The 7299-nt window shown below is 40.5% G+C and overlaps 1 non-coding gene across 1 annotated transcript; it reads right to left on the reverse strand.

The window, feature by feature from the left end:
- Positions 1 to 1827: 1827 nt before the first annotated feature.
- Positions 1828 to 1934, reverse strand: LOC117099538. The gene has a single exon (XR_004443864.1). It is a non-coding gene; the product is annotated as a U6 spliceosomal RNA (small nuclear RNA).
- Positions 1935 to 7299: the final 5365 nt, after the last annotated feature.

The following is a 7299-nucleotide window of genomic DNA, read 5'->3' on the forward strand; positions in this document are numbered from 1 at the left end:
TATCACATTTTCCTCCAAGTAAGTGGGCCATTTTATTTCATTCTTTTCTACACTTATTTTTTTCCAAGAGCTGCTGTATGGTCCTACCCCATTGTTCTTCATGAAATATGAATGCCACAGGAATGTATGGGGAAAGATGCCAGCTACGTGGCTGTTGATAGGAGCCACTAGTGACTAGAATAAGTAATTAGTTCAGAAAGTGGAAGCCGAATGGGAAGTGTGCATTGTGGGAAGACAGAGTTATTTTATTAACCATTAGCTGAAAGAGAAGATTTAAAAAAAAAAAAGAAAACTCTGAGGGGCTGGATTTAAGGGCATCCATCTTGCCCATTGCAGAGCAGCTCTGCTCATGAGAAAGGGGAAGAACACCACAAACCACTTGGGCTGGATTTGGATATTCGTGGAAGGCTCCATTATGTTTGGGGAAGACCGTGGGCAAAGCTGTACCCAAGAGCTCATTGTCACATTTGCGGAATTGGCGAGGCGTGACAGATAATTAGGCAATAACTAACACTCTACATATACCATGTTATCTATGTATATAGGACTGGCACATATGTTGTCATCTCGTTTGATTCATCAAATAATCCTAGGAAATGAGATGATCTTGCCTGTCTTAAAGATGATGCCATTGAAGTTGAGATGTTAAGTAATTTTAAAGCTACATAGCCAGCAAGTGGCAGGGCTAGAATTCAAATCCAGGTCTCTCTGACTCCCTAGTTGGGGCTTTAGCCACCTTTCAAAGTTCCCCACTCTTCTTTCCCAGATTCGGAGAAAGAGGCAGAATCTGGCAATAGACAAGCTACATCCTCCTCCTCTCCACCGGCCCCATGCTCCTACACAAGGCAAGCATTGCTGAGCCATCAAGGCCACTGACATTGGGTGAGGCCAAAGAGTCCTGGGTGACCTGCTCATCACCCATGGGGCAGGTTCACCTGCAGCCACAGTACTGGTATCCTCAAAGACACAAAAGACCTCAAAGATCTAGGAAAGTTTAGCATCGAAGAAAAGTAGATGTTAGAAAAAAACGTGGAAGGCCAGGTTGAAAATTCGACTAAGAAGAATCATTGATGGTTAATGGAGTGCTAGAGTTAATGGTGGGGAGAAAAGAGGGTGGTAGGAACCTGTCCTAAAGAAATGTTTAATAATAGTTTATTGGAAAAGTAACTTCGGCATGGGACCAATAATTGAGGTTTAAAAGTATACTGTACAAAAACAAAACATAGTGCACATGAGAGGTGAGACTTGCGGGTAGAAAACAGGAAGTTCAGGCTTCTGAAATGAGACATCAGGACTGGTGCATTGTAAGTCAGGCTGGCAGCCAAATAAACAGCCAGGGAAGGTGGGTGGGAGATACTTAAGCTCCACCTTCCTCTCACCTGATTGGGCCTTGAGTGGCTGGGGGTGGGACTAAATTGACAGATGGGCATTACCTTGGCTGTATGGAAACCAATCAGAATATGTTTTGAGGCACATTCCTTCCTTCCTTCTCCCAGATAGTCTATGTGCTCTAGTTTCCAGAGCCTCCACCTCTGTGTCATGCTCAAATCTTTCCTTCTACTCTGAGTCCTAAAAACTCCCCAGGTCTAATGCTAGTAGAAGTCCTTCTTCATTGCAAGAATTTCTCTCCATGTTAGCAAGAAACAAACACTTGATAACTAAGTCATACTACTGGAAGAACGATGAACGTCTCCTTACTGCCGATTATGTTAACCTTCCCAATGACTTGTTTTCATTTTTTAAATAGAAGCTTGTTAAATCAAAGGAATGCTTTTTTTTTTTTTTTTTTAATACTTTAAGTTCTAGGGTACATGTGCATGACGTTTAAAAAATATGGAACGCTTCACGAATTTGCGTGTCATCCTTGCGCAGGGGCCATGCTAATCTTCTCTGTATCGTTCCAATTTTAGTATATGTGCTGCCGAAGCGAGCACAGGAATGCTTTCTTAATAGTGGGATTATAGGAGAGAAGTTTTTTGAGAGTGTGGTGATGGGGCAGGAAACTGAGGTGTAAATGGGGTCCCTTAAAACTATTTGGTCTTCTTGTTCAGATTTTGATTCAGCTCATGTCTATCAAGACTTTAATAAGCACCAAGCCCCAAGCTGCTTGTCTTCCTCCCCACCATGATCAAGGTCTGGAGGACAGAGGTGGTTTCTTGAAAGTGAGTAAATGTTTATTTCATATGGTTTTCAACAAGACTAAATTGGAAAAAAACAAAACAAAACAAAACAAAAACCGTCAAAGTCCTTTTAGTGATTTCTACAGTGCTAGCAATTACAGGTTTTTTAAGTCCTTGTCCTCTACTGTAGAAACCGCCTACTCATTCCAATTGCCTGATGTTTGCTAATTAAGCATCGTTAAAGGAAGAAATTAACTCATTTGCTAAATGCCACCTAAGTTTCTCTGTACATTCAGAAAAAGCATTAAATCCAATCCTGAGACTGTAATTTCAACCTAATTCCAACTCTTGCTTGCTTTAGGGATCAAAATAGTTATGCTGCAGGTTTACTAATATCAACAGTGGCATCGATGACAATAACGAATGATGACCCTGACACTGATCATGATGCTGAACGCTGTTTATGTTACTTTTTAAATCCTTTGTTTCAAAAGCTACCCAAAATTCTGCACATTTTTAGAAATCTTTTATTGAAGCATCATCATTAGTATAATTTCTGATCAAATAAATCCATTGCTGAGATGTTCATACAGTATTCTCTGTGCAAGACAGAGATGCAGAAAATAATAAATGAATATAGATAAGAGTCTGATATAGACATTCAGGATGAGATGCTTTTTAATTGAGAAAATAATTGGACAGATTTTCATTCATTGCACATCTGTTTTCAAATCTATTTACTATATTTGTCACCTCCCTTTCTCCTTCTCTCCATTGTCCTGCTGTCTTTTTTTTTTTCTTTTCTTTGGTTCTCGTCTCATCTTTCACTCTCCTTTTCAGCAAACAAATCAGGGAAAGAAACAGCCTCCTAGATAATGAATTGTATTTTAAATTTGGTTTGTTTTCAGGGACTGTAGTCCTGACTTAATGTATCAAATGAAGCTCCAGGCTTTAATCAAGGAAAGGAGGCCATCAGGAAAAAGAAAATCAACTCTGCAGGTTGGCTGAAAACAATTTGCATTTTGGGAGCTGTGCATTAGGGGTGTTTGGTCCAAGCTCTTTCATGGGGAGATAAAATGAAAATGATGTGCTTTATTACTTTAAAAGTCATACCCTTCTAATAACAGGGAGAGTAGGAAGCTTTTCTGATTTATTCTGCTGAACCATCACTATCTGGAGTCATTTGCACTCATGGACCACTGGGAGAACATTAATTGACCAAAAAGAGGTTGCTGTTATTGTCGAGGCAGCATTGTGCATCCTCCTGAAATGGCTGATCCTGACCTGGGCTCTTGACTTTGCCCCCTCAGACTCTAGCTCTCATGGGACTGGATGGATTTACTGCCAGAGGTCAAGTAGTGCCAGACTGAAAAGCTTTATCAATTCCAGAACCTCACTGAGTACCTCCTACTAGGAAATTTGAATGTGAACACCTTGGTAACATCTCAAACATGCACTTGTGAGCTTTTGCCTATAATTCAAAGCAAACCGAAAAAGAAATTATTCCCACTGTGTTGCAAAAATTGAAATGGAAAAAGAACTGTTGATTCTAATTCCTCAACCCAGGACTTTAGATGTCAATAAAGATTGCAAAGAATAAACACCCACTGAGTGCATCCCAGAAACTTAATTGTTTTCTTGTTATTTAACATTTACAGTAGTAAGAGTGTGTTGGCACTGCTGGGCTCCTTTAAAGAGCCATGCCTGAAGTCCTCAGTGTACCTACAATGATGGCTGCACGTTAAGGTTAGGAATCCAGGAATACTAATATGGAAAGTAAATTTTTTTTCCCCATTTCTTTTCTGTGCTGCCCTAGAAAGATCTCACACCTCTTGTCCTTTAAGGTAATAGTACTAGTTCCCATTCTTTTGGGTTCCATGTATATTACGGCATCCACATCTACTGTAAAAAAAAAAAAAAAGGAAGAAGGATTTTGAGGAAGAGCATAAAGGAAAGGGGGTGTTCGAAAAAGAATATGCTTCAGGGCAATTGGGGGTTGCCTTCAGAGCAAAAGGGAGATTAGAGGAGAGGTGGGAGAGAGATAGAGAAGGATTTACCTGATGAATAACCCAGAACTTGGAAGTGATTCTGGGTAGATCTCTCAAAAGAGGAGAAAATTATTATATTTAAAAAGTGGGTGGCCTTTGAAGAAGAATCATTGGAACATTCAGAAGCTACCTGGGTGCTGAATCATTGCTCTTCTCACTTCATTTTTGCAAGAACGAATAATTACACATTCGCCCCATTGCCTGTGCCCAGGAATGATGTAATGAAGAACTTCATTTTGTTATATGCAGGACTGACCCTGGCTATGCACTGGGGCATCTGCTGGCTCCTTCAGATTTATCCCTCATGAAAAGAAGACATTCATACAGTCAACAGACACATGAAAAAATGCTCATCATCACTCTCCATCAGAGAAATGCAAATCAAAACCACAATGAGATACCATCTCACACCAGTTAGAATGGCCATCATTAAAAAATCAGAAACAGGTGCTGGAGAGGATGTGGAGAAATAGGAACACTTTTACACTGTTGATGGGACTGTAAACCAGTTCAACCATTGTGGAAGACAGTGTGGTGATTCCTCAAGGATCTAGAACTAGAAATACCATTTGACCCAGCCATTCCACTACTGGGGATATACCCAAAGGATTATAAGTCATGCTGCCATAAAGACACATGCACATGTATGTTTATTGTGGCACTATTCACAATAGCAAATACTTGGAATCAACCCAAATGTCCTTCAGTGACAGACTGGATTAAGAAAATGTGGCACATATACACCATGGAATACTATGCAGCCATAAAAAAGGATGAGTTCATGCCCTTTGTAGGGACATGGATGAAGCTGGAAACAATCATTCTCAGCAAACTATCACAAGAACAGAAAACCAAACACCACATGTTCTCACTCATAGGTGGGAATTGAACAATGAGATGACTTGGACACAGGAAGGGAATCAGGTCCTACTGTGGGGTGGGGGGAGGAGAGGGATAGCATTAGGAGATATACCTAATGTAAATGACGAGTTAATGGGTGCAGCACACCAACATGGCACATGTATACATATGTAACAAACCTGCACGTTGTGCACATGTACCCTAGAACTTAAAGTATAATTAAAAAAAAAAAGACAAACACAAATTTATCCCTCATGGATATGACCCACCCTTTCCACACCCAACTTTGCTGACTATATATAAAGCCAAAAAAGGATAGGGGTCCTAGTTACCCGAGGTCTGTGTATGTATGGGAAAGTTAGGGGTGGAGGGAAACTTGGCCTTATCTCTATCTGGGGGCTGCTGAATGCTTATCACACCCACAAGGGAGGGTCAGTAGCTAATGACCCCCGTGTTAAAAATAAAAAACCAAAACCCTAGATTGTTAGCCCATGACTTGCCCTACCTTTGCCTTCTGTTCAGAAGGGATTTAATTCTGCTTCAAGTAAATGGCAACCACACAACCTGTCATGTTTTTGGACCCCTTGGTCACCTAATTTTCCCATTAGGCTTCAGTCCTGTTGGCACAATGAGGCTGGATCCTGAGAAGCCACATGGGCTGGTGTGAGAGAATGGGAGCCACAGTAAAACATGCATTTTTGGGGAGACTCAATGACCCAGAGTGAGCTTATTGCATCTTAGAAAGTTATAGGAAAGAAGATCTATATTCTGTAGGTTAGTTGGAAAGTGGGGGAAGAGGTTATAAACTGGGAAGTCAACAAATTGCTTTTGAAAAAATATTTGCTGAACATTTTAAGACGTAGGTTTCTGAGAGTAGGGTCAGTGTTTTTATTTCTTCCCAGATACTCTGCCTTTAAATGCAGATCCAGCTGTCTGCTGTATGTAGTCTGAGACAAAGGTTAATTTCCAGTGCTTGATTTACCCACACCACTTGTGGCCCTTATCCTGTAGGTGGAATTTGTGAAACATCCAAATAGTCACCTGTCCTGGAGCTAAGGTACCTGCCCTGATGAGGGAGACAGGCAAAACAAGGTCTGCCCTCTTCCTGTATGTGAACCCCTGAAAGCGTCACCAGGCAACGATTTGGGGAACGTGTGGGTGAGGGATGAATGTTTTGACCCCTTTAGTTATTTCAACCAGAGCAGAAAAGAAGGACCCATGGCAACATCCAATTACAAACATCTATGTTCTTATTGGAGACTGATAGCCATGCTTTTTCTTAATCTTTGATAGAAACATATTTCAAAAAGCAAACACACAAAATTCTGTTTTAACAAAGAACCTTTAGAAATAGTGTAATTTTCCAAAATAACTTTTCATTGCAGGAACTTTAAACATTGTGTTTTTCCTCCGTAATCAGATAGGATGATAACTGGAATGAGCTCATAGCCTTATTATTCCTTGCTCATAAGAGACAAAAGTCTGTTGATCCAGTGGTTTCCATGGGGGGAGAAAAATTCCTATATGGATATATCAGGTAAGTAGGCCTTAGGACTTCCTCTATCCCCATCCTGAAGACCATTTAGTGCTAGAAGAATCACCTCATTGCCACCTCTACACCTTGGAATCTGCATGCATAATTGCTCATAAAATTATTAGGATAAACACTGATTCACTGTTAGTCTGAAGCTATACAGCCAAATTTAATATAAGATTCAAGGTTTTTATTGCCAGGGTTCAAATGCTAAAATCACATTCCAATTTCTGTTAAATTAGAGAGAAAAAAAATTAGACCTAGTATTTTCTAAAAAGTTGGAGGAAGGAAACAGATATGGCCTAAGGCCTTTTTATCAAAGCAATTAGGTTCAGCTGAATATGGTAGAAAATCCAACGTGGCTTAAGATAAGGATTTTAATTTTTTAGTAGGAAAAGGATGTCTAGGCAGGTAGGATGACTCAAAGCAGAGTGGAAACCCAGATTCTTCTGTCTTTATATTCTACAATACTTAGGGCTTGATTTCTATCCTGAAGGTCATATTCTAGTCACAAAATAGTCACTGTGGCTCTAGCTAAAGGCAGCGGTTCTCATAGTGTGGTCTCCAGACCAGCAGCCACAGCATCACCTGGGAACTGGTTAGAAATGAAAATACTCTGGCCGCACCTCAAACCACCTGCATCAGAAACTGCTAGGTGGGACTTGCTGGTGTTTCGAAAAAAGGTGCCCACCAGCCGAGGCACCTCCCCTGAAAGCCCCACCAAATGACTTCCAGA

This window comes from Trachypithecus francoisi, unplaced genomic scaffold, assembly GCF_009764315.1.
Source record: "Trachypithecus francoisi isolate TF-2019V2 unplaced genomic scaffold, Tfra_2.0 Lachesis_group16, whole genome shotgun sequence".
NCBI lineage: Eukaryota > Metazoa > Chordata > Mammalia > Primates > Cercopithecidae > Trachypithecus > Trachypithecus francoisi.